We start from the raw sequence: 10,377 nt of genomic DNA on the forward strand, positions 1-10,377 counted from the left end.
TTCTGTAGAAGCGCAAGAATGGGGCTGATTATTCCCGTGCCCACATGCCGCCCCCACACGCCCCCACCCCCGTCCAGCGCAAGGCTTCCCTTGGCCAAAAGAGGCGTTTAATTAGTTCTGGGGCCGCGGAGAGCCAGCGTGGCCGACAAAGCCCGGCTCCCCAGGTAACCCGGGTTCCCTGCAGACCCGGGAGGGGGCGCGCGGGGCCGGAGCAACGGCCTTGGGCTGCGCGCTCCCTCCGGCGACACTGCCGTTCCCCTGGCCTCCGGCCCGGTCCCCCGCAGGCCGAAGGCTCATCTGCCGGGCTTGGGTGGCCCAAGCCAGCGCCGCCTGCGGTCCCCGAGTGCGGCTGGCTCTAGGGCCAGCGCCCTCTCCCCGCCTTTCAGTGCTCAGAGCTAGGCCAGCGGGAAAGAAGGCAGCATGGTCGGCAAAAGACAGGTGGCAGTGGCAGTCTTGCATGATACTTGTCCTTTTTCCCTGTTCCCCATTTTGGGGAAACATTGGAAACACTTTTCTCTTTATGCGCATTCGCGTCTGAGCACCAAGTGCTCCAAGCCCTGCGCGCACCGCCGGGCTTGGAAGGCGGCGAATGGCTGCCTCGCCGCCGCCCATACTAGTGACACTCGGCCGCCAGCCCCCGCCCAGGACGTGCACATCTGCTGACAGCACTGGCCCGGGTCGCAGTCACCGGGCCACCCGCTCCACAGGTACAACCGCACCCAATCCAACCTGGCACTCGGAGGGCTGTGCGCGCCGAGCTGGTTTCGCACCCCAGCGAGCCGGGCCTTCGGCTGCGCCAGGGCCCAGGCCGAGTCATCCCGCCGCTCGCGTCGCCGCGAGGCGGGACACCGCGTGATACCTTTGCCGTGGGGTGGGCGTCGGCCGCGGGGCGGAGAGCGGGTGTCCCACCTCGCCTTATCATTTGATTTCCGCCAGCGTCTGAGGACGGCGCACCCAATTCGTTCCACTCGCTGAGCTCTGTGAACGAGCGGCGGGGAGGGCGGGGGAGGCCGGGCTGGGGGAGGGCCGGGTGGTCCCACTCCCCCGCCCCCGCCCCGCCGGCCTCTCGGAGCACAAGTGTTGGGATTCCCACGGGCAGGCGTGCTCTGCGGCTGGAGGCCCGAGCGCCCAGGGCCCAGGAGACGTGGCGGACACAGAGGGGTTTGTAGACACGGTGACCTCCGCGCTCCCGCTCTGAAAGGGCCTGAAAGGAGCCGTTTATGGTGCATTACCAGTCAAGGGCTCAGGTACCAGCGCCTTGTGTCGGGAACCCAGGCGGCCGCCCGTGCTGCAGGTGTCTGCTATACAAACCCTCGGGAGGGGGAGGGCAGGCCGCCGGAGAGGGGGCCGGGGAGGGGCCTCCGGCCTGGCCTGCTCCTGCCACTCGCGCGGTTTCGCTCTTGCTCCTCTGCAGCCACAGCAGTCAGCCAGGGGTGCAGACGGAGGTTTTAGGGGCCGGGACAGAAAAAGCTGCAGGGGCCTGGCTGCCCAGTCTCGGTTTGGTTTCAAGACTAACGGCAGCAGGAGGTCACAGGAGGCTTGAACCTCTCCGGGGAGGCAAGCGCTGTGCCAGGGCTGCTTGGGCCTCCAGAGGCCTGCCAGGATTTAACTTGAACTTCCCAGGTAGGCCTGCCCTCTCCTTGTCTATCTTCCTGTACAAAGAAGGGCCTGAGCCCAGGCGCATTTAGCAGCTGTTCCTGGTTAAACAGCAGTGTGGCCTCCTCCTCACTGACCTCTCCCAACGCCAAAGTCACTCCCTGCCCAGAAGAAACCACGGAAGGTACGTTAGCTTCTTTGGGCTGCACCAACAGCTATGCCTTTAGTGGGTCACTCCTGTACCCGTCTGTGCCCCCGAACGCCTGACAAACCAAGAAATTTAGCTCCCTACCCCCACCCCCTCAAGCTGGTTTCTAAAGCAAAACCTTGAAATGCTTTTTTTCCTTAGGGAGGAAATTGTGAATGGAGTTTACTCCCTAAGTAAGCCCCGAAAAGCCTTCACACGGCGAAAATACTGAAAAAGAAAAATAGCACAAGAAATACAGCTATAATATTAAGACAATTTTAAAAAGAACAAATCGTGTTTAATAATACTCAGGGCCAACTTGAAGAAAAAGATGAAGGAGGCAGAAATGTTGGGTGTGTCTAAAGGGAACTTCAAAAGGTTTTAGAGCTTGTCTGTCTTGTCTAATATTAGCTGCAAATTTCCTTTCCCTTAATGCAAGGCCACCACCGTCATTACTTTTATATGTGTCATCAATTATTAGGATTCGTTTTTGACCAGATAAAAGAAAATGATTTTCTTAAAGTAATACAGAAGTTGGCCCAGGAATAAGGAAGTTGGCCAAGGATAAGGAAGATGGGTGTGTGTTTGAAAAGGACTGTTTGCAAGGAGAATAAAGGGGAGAAAATAGATTCCTCACAGGGTGAAAGTCTTTCCCAGCTGCAAAAATAACGGAAAAATCACCCCTGACCTTTCTTTTATCACATTCACAACCCTACTTCTTAATAAGTTCCTCCAGATAGGTGTCTCAATCAAGTTCGTTGCCTTTATTCAGTCTTCATCACTTTGCACCCCAATCTCACATTGAAACTGTTTTTAATCATTTTTACCAGCAATTTCCATGTCCCCCAATTTAGGGCCAATTTACATACCCTAGTTTGTCTAAAATTGCAGTAACAGGCCCACCATTCATCCTGATGGCAAAAGCAGAATCCTTAGTATCATCTTTTCCTTCTCTCTTTTTACAAGTCCCACATTCAATAAGTTCAGAAGTCCTAGTAATTCTCTTTCCAAAATCTCTCTCCAATCTGCCCAGTCACCACCCAGTTCAGTCCTTCACAATATCCCAGCTGTTCTGCCGCCACAGCCTTCTGCTCAGTCTCCCTGCCTGTAGTCCTGCCTTGCTTCCATCCATTCTCCACACCGCAGCCCCAAGCACCCTTTGTAATTGGTAAACTGGATCATGCTATCCCCCTAGGTAAAACCATTTGTCGGCTTTCTATTCCCAAATTAATTATATGTAAGTTATAAACATGTGCTGCTATACAAATCAGTTATATATATTATAAAGAATGCATAAGACACACAATTTTTCTAAAAAAAGATAAAAATATAGATGATAGTTCTGATAGTTTCTTCCTATACCCCTATAAGGTTTATCCAGTCTGGAAATGACTATCTATATGATTCCCATCTCCATAACACAGTTTACAAGGTCTTCTTTGATCTAGATCCCATCTACATTTCCATCCTTACCATCCCTCTTTACTTCATCCCCAATAAAATCCTTTTTTAAATAAACTTTTTTATTTCTTCAAATTTCATGATGATCATTCTGTTTCATGTTACTGTCTACCTCTACTCCTCATTTTCACTCCTCCATATGCCCCATGGAAAAAAGGATATGTTCTACCTACTGTTCTGTTGCTAGTGTTTAACGCTAGCAACAGACAGAACAGTACGTAGAAGAGATATTACAAGCACACTTCCCAGCATACAACAGGGGCTTAATAAATGTGTGTTATATACATGAACATAGTGCTTCTTTGAGGCAGCCACGTTTTCTGTGAAATAACTCGAAATCAGAGAAAGCTGATCCACAGAAAATGAAAAGGATGAAGATGTGCAGAAGGAAAGAGAAAGAAGCACAGGAAAGACGGAGACAATGTCCAGGCATCTTTCTAGATCGTGATGTGTTGGCTAGTATACAAGTTTAGCTGCTCTATTGTAAAAAGTTTACAAATATGAGATACAAGTTTATTTATTTCTCATAGAGACAAAACAAACCTGGATAGGTATTCCAGGCTTGGTATGGGCTCTAAATGATGTGGGGGACTTCAGTTCCTTTTGTGTATTTGCTCATCTATCCTCAACATGTAGCTTTCAACTCATGGTTCATAGTGGCTGCTCCCACTCCTCCCGTTGACTCAGCATTCCAACCAGTGGAAAGAGGGGAAGTGACAATATAGGACACGTCTTTCTCCTTCAAAGATTGAGTCCCAAAGCTGGGCCTCATTTCTGGTCACAACCCATTAATTAGAAATTAGTTTCATAGCCACACAGAGCTGCCATGGTGAGCAGGAAATGTAGTTTTTATTCTGGGTAGCTATGTGCCCAGCTAAAATCCTGGAGCGCCATTACAAAAGGAAGGAGAAAATAGCTATCAGGGGAGAATCTTCAGTTTCTACAACACTTGGCACTGCTGCCTCCTGAGGCCTCACTACATTCCTGCTATCAGATTCTAGAAGATGCTCTGTATCCCATGATGTAACCCCCTTTTAATGTTTAACTTAGTTCAAATTGGCTTTCACTACTTAAAACCAAAAGATTGTAAACAAATCTACAAAGGTACTGAGTGTCTATGCAATGACACTAGCTGCAGAATGCTACATGCACCAACCTAGGTATGTCAGGTGGGCTAGGTTTTGCTGCAGTAGCAACCCCCAAATCTCAGCAGCTTCACACAACAAAAGTTTATTTCTGGTCCAGATTACCCGTTCTATGAAGGTTTGCAGGGGAACTATATTCATCAGAGTCACTCCAGGTCCCCAGCTGACAGATGTCCGGCCCCAAGGTGTACATCCACAATCATTACAGAATATGGAGGCAAAAGAGATAAACTGCGCACTGGCTCTTAAAACGTCCTCCCAGAGGTACCATGTCATTTTCACACATCTTTCATTCACTGAGCATGTCATATGGCCACATTTCACCTTGAAGAGGGTAGAGAAGTGTATGCTATCTTCTGCCTGGAAGAACTAGAGGATATCTGTGGTTTGCTCTACCGGCTCCCACAACCTAGGTATGGTGGAAGCTTTTCTGGTTAATTTTTTTGTTGTAAAGCATCCAGAAAGTATAAAATGATCTATCTGTACCTTCCTTTCTTCTCTGCTCAAACTTGTCTAGCTGAAGAAGAAATGTACTCTCTAAGTCCTGGAGACCTCCAAGGCCAATGACAACATAAATCCCTCACATCATTTTAAATTTGAGCAGGGAAATATTATATAACAGATGATGCATTCTCAGCTTTGGTTCCATCTGGGACATCCCCTAACATTTTTAGGAGTCTCTGCATATATTCCTAGCACCATCTTGGATTTCTACAATGGGTTTGTACTCAGGTGTAGTAGATAACAAGCTTCTGAAAAAGAAAAAAGGCCAGGATCAGGAGTGGGTAAGGATACAGAAAGACATTCTACCATGGGGTGCACACAGGGAAATCTGTTTCTAGGGCTGGCAAAGACTAAATAAAAGTGAGATTCAGTGGACACGAGGAAATCTCTGTCTACCCCCGAAATGCCTTCAAATGACTGCACTAAGGCTCAAATGCCAGATTCAAAAAATCCCTTCCTGTGATTTACAGCATTACCTTTCAAGAACCCTAATCAAATGCTGGGGAGGGAATGATGTGGTTGCTCTGTGTTGCTCATACCTTAGGGGAGCAGATGTTTTCCTTTATGGCCTCTAGCTGAGACCAATGGCCCTGAAGTAATTGGCTTCTAAAGAGGGCAAAAAGGATAATTTGGAGCACTGGGCATTCTTTGAAGACATCGGTCTTGGTGGGGCATCCATGTGCTCACCATGAGGCCACTCCATGCCTGGGATGGGGCTGGGGTGTGGAGGCGGGACTAAGAAAGTAGATTGCAAAAAGGCACACTGGAAGGTGCAGAACCCAGGCTGCGCTTGGGGCTGAGCCCCTAACATCCCATGGATTTGCTGGGGATATCCATGAGCTATTCACAGCTCTAGGCTGTTGTAAATATGTTCAACCTCCCAGAAGCACATTTCTGCCCCTCGTCTTGTGGTCACATTTCCTCAGGACTGGCTTAGCTCAACATTGTTCCTTTTTTTTTTTTTTTTTTACCCCCCGAGATAGAGTCTTGCTCTGTTGCCCAGGCTGAAGTGCAGTAGCACAATCTGAGCTAACTGCAACCTCCCCCTCCCGGGTTCAAGCAATTCCCCTGCCTCAGCCTCCTGAGTAGCTGGGATTATAGGCACACGCCACCATGCCCAGCTAATTTTTGTATTTTTCGTAGAGATTAGGTTTCACCATGTTGGCCAGGCTGGTCTCGAACTCCCGACCTCTCTGCCTGCCTCAGCTTCCCAAAGTGTTGGGATTACAAGTGTGAGCCACCGCTCCTGGCCAACATTGTTCCTTTTTTGAAGCTCTCTCTGTCCCCTCATTCTTATACCGACTTATACCTCAATATAGCCCTCACTGAACTGGATCATAATTACTCACTCCTCTCTTTACTACACCAAGAACATGCTAAGGGGCAGAGACTGCACATATTCATCTCCGTATTTCCACATATATAACACAGTCACCTGAACGTGGTTGATGCTCAAAACACATTCCTTAAAGCAATAAACTAAAACAGCGTGATTTGACATTTTCTCAGTATTTCTGTGTTTATAGCTTCATATATAATTATCAAAAACAACAAGATTATTCAGCTTAAAAAATACCTAAGTAGTCAGATGTGGTGGTTCATGCCTGTATTGCCAGCACTTTGGGAGTACAGGGTGGGTGGATCACTTGAGCCCAGGAGTTTTAGACCAGTCTGGACAACATGGTGAAACCCCATCTCTACAAAAATTAGTTGGGTGTGGTACACATGCCTGTAGTCCCAGCTACTTGGGAGGCTGAGGTGGGAGGATGGCTTGAGCCCAGGAGGTGGAGGAGGCAGTACGTCATGATTGTGCCACTGCACTCCAGCCTGGGAGACAGAGTGAGACCCTGTCTGAAAACCAAGCAGAAAGAAAACAAACTTAAGTGATTGTTCAGCATTATATAGAGTAGTAGTTTCCAAAGCAAATAAGATGTTCTGTTGAGGTGCAGGAAGAATTTTAGAAGTTAAATCTTTACTCACCTTCTTAAAATTTCTTTTTGTGCATGTTGAAAAATGTACCCAATGTATTACTACAGTCCTATTTGTGTGAACTTAAAATTTATAAATGTACATATATTCTCAAGAGGTCATACTCAAAACTGGTAATGATAAGGTGCCTTGGGCACAGCTAATCTCCATCTCCCCAACACACACTACTTTTCTCTCTTTCTTTGATGACATTCCAAGTTTTAACTAGAAACATGCTGGGTATATACCCAAAGGAATATAAATCATGCTGCTATAAAGACACATGCACACGTATGTTTACTGCAGCACTACTCACAATAGCAAAGACTTAGAACCAACCCAAATGTCCAACAATGATAGACTGGATTAAGAAAATGTGGCACATATACACCATGGAATACTATGCAGCCATAAAAAATGATGAGTTCATGTCCTTTGTAGGGACATGGATGAAGCTGGAAACCATCATTCTCAGCAAACTATCGCAAGGACAAAAAACCAAACACCACATGTTCTCACTCATAGGTGGGAATTGAACAATGAGAACACTTGGACACAGGAAGGGGAACATTACACACCGGGGCCTGTTGTGGGGTGGGGGGAGGGGGGAGGGATAGCATTAGGAGATACACCTAATGTAAATGACGAGTTAATGGGTGCAACACACCAACATGGCACATGTATACATATGTAACAAACCTGCATGTTGTGCACATGTACCCTAAAACTTAAAGTATAATAAAATATATATAATATATATATATATAAAGAAATATGCCTAACAACCTCAAGACTGTTTGTCTGCGTCCCTTGCAGCTAGGTGTGGCCATGTGATAGCTCAGGCCAATTGACTGTGACCAGCCTCGATGTAAGCAACCTTCAGGTCATGTTCTTAAAAGGAAAGAAGTGTGTCCTTTCCTTTTTCTTGCTGGCTGGGATGTAGATACAATGGTAGGAGTAGGAGTAGCTATTTAAAATTCAGGGATGGAAGCCATGTTTCAGGAGCATGTTTCAGAGCAACAAGCTGCAAGGAAGCTGGACCTCCAACCCGTGTAGTCATCATATAAACTTTGGATTGCCTATGCTAAACTACTAAATGAGAGAGACATAAATGTTATATTTTAATCACCGTTATCTTTAGACATTGGTTACAGGAGGCAGAACACTTATCCAAAATAATGCAAGGTGTATAGTCAAAAAAAGAACTTTTAAGTTGATATAGATAATGAAGGCTCAAGGTGAAAGATACCAGTGGAAGAGAACCCTCCAGTTCTTCTTTGAACCCCTATAATATCACTTCTCATGCATGCCTTTTTCTTTTCTTTTTTCTTCTGTACTTTATAGACATTTGATAAAAAAAAAAACTTATTGATTAGCCACTGAGTGTAGGGGAAGCAAGATGGGAACTGGCATTGATTGAATGCCTGCTGTGTATCAGATGCTTTACATAAATCATTTGGTTTACTTTCCACAACAATCCTTCAGGTAGACATTGTTATTTCTTCCCCTTTCACTAGCCAGTGAAACTAAATCTAAGCAAGATCCAGGAACAGATGACTATAAGGACATCTGAGCAGATATTTTGATCTGAATTCAGATCATGTGGGTCAAATGTCCACGCTTTTCCATTCTCCTTTCCACTTTTTTTTTTTTTTTTTTTTTTTTTTTTTTTTTTTTTTATCTTTAGGTTTTAGGGTACATGTGCACAATGTGCAGGTTTGTTACATATGTATCCATGTGCCATGTTGATTTCCTGCACCCATTAACTCGTCATTTAGCATTAGGTGTATCTCCTAATGCTGTCCCTCCCCCCTCCCCCCACCCCACAACAGTCCCCGGAGTGTGATGTTCCCCTTCCTGTGTCCATGAGTTCTCATTGTTCAATTCCCACCTATGAGTGAGAACATGCGGTGTTTGGTTTTTTGTCCTTGCGATAGTTCACTGAGAATGATGTTTTCCAGTTTCATCCATGTCCCTACAAAGGACACGAACTCATCATTTTTTATGGCTGCATAGTATTCCATGGTGTATATGTGCCACATTTTCTTAATCCAGTCTATCGTTGTTGGACATTTGGGTTGGTTCCAACTCTTTGCTATTGTGGATAGTGCTGCAATAAACATACGTGTGCATGTGTCTTTATAGCAGCATGATTTATAGTCCTTTGGGTATATACCCAGTAATGGGATGGCTGGGTCAAATGGTATTTCTAGTTCTAGATCCCTGAGGAATCGCCACACTGACTTCCACAATGGTTGAACTAGTTTACAGTCCCACCAACAGTGTAAAAGTGTTCCTATTTCTCCACATCCTCTCCAGCACGTATTGTTTCCTGATTTTTTAATGATGGCCATTCTAACTGGTGTGAGATGGTATCTCACTGTGGTTTTGATTTGCATTTCTCTGATGGCCAGTGATGATGAGCATTTCTTCATGTGTTTTTTGGCTGCATAAATGTCTTCTTTTGAGAAGTGTCTGTTCGTGTCCTCTGCCCACTTTTTGATGGGGTTGTTTGTTTTTTTCTTGTAAATTTGTTTGAGTTCATTGTAGATTCTGGATATTAGCCCTTTGTCAGATGAGTAGGTTGCAAAAATTTTCTCCCATTCTGTAGGTTGCCTGTTCACTCTGATGATAGTTTCTTTTGCTGTGCAGAAGCTCTTTAGTTTAATGAGATCCCATTTGTCGATTTTTGCTTTTGTTGCCATTGCTTTTGGTGTTTTAGACATGAAGTCCTTGCCCACGCCTATGTCCTCAATGGTATTGCCTAGGTTTTCTTGTAGGATTTTAATGGTTTTAGGTCTAACATATAAGTCTTTAATCCATCTTGAATTAATTTTTGTATAAGGTGTAAGGAAGGGATCCAGTTTCAGCTTTCTACATATGGCTAGCCAGTTTTCCCAGCACCATTTATTAAATAGGGAATCCTTTCCCCATTTCTTGTTTTTGTCAGGTTTGTCAAAGATCAGATAGTTGTAGCTATGCGGCGTCATTTCTGAGGGCTCTGTTCTGTTCCATTGATCTATGTCTCTGTTGTGGTACCAGTACCATGCTGTTTTGGTTACTGTAGCCTTGTAGTATAGTTTAAAGTCAGGTAGCATGATGCCTCCAGCTTTGTTCTTTTGGCTTAGGATTGACTTGGCGATGCGGGCTCTTTTTTGGTTCCATATGAACTTTAAAGTAGTTTTTTCCAATTCTGTGAAGAAAGTCATTGGTAGCTTGATGGGGATGGCATTGAATCTATAAATGACCTTGGGCAGTATGGCCATTTTCACGATATTGATTCTTCCAACCCATGAGCATGGAATGTTCTTCCATTTGTTTGTATCCTCTTTGATTTCATTGAGCAGTGGTTTGTAGTTCTCCTTGAAGAGGTCCTTCACATCCCTTGTAAGTTGGATTCCTAGGTATTTTATTCTCTTTGAAGCAATTGTGAATGGGAGTTCACTCATGATTTGGCTCTCTGTTTGTCTGTTATTGGTGTACAAGAATGCTTGTGATTTTTGTACATTAATTTTG

This window comes from Hylobates moloch, unplaced genomic scaffold (assembly GCF_009828535.3).
Source record: "Hylobates moloch isolate HMO894 unplaced genomic scaffold, HMol_V3 SCAFFOLD_2, whole genome shotgun sequence".
Taxonomy (NCBI): Eukaryota; Metazoa; Chordata; class Mammalia; order Primates; family Hylobatidae; genus Hylobates; species Hylobates moloch.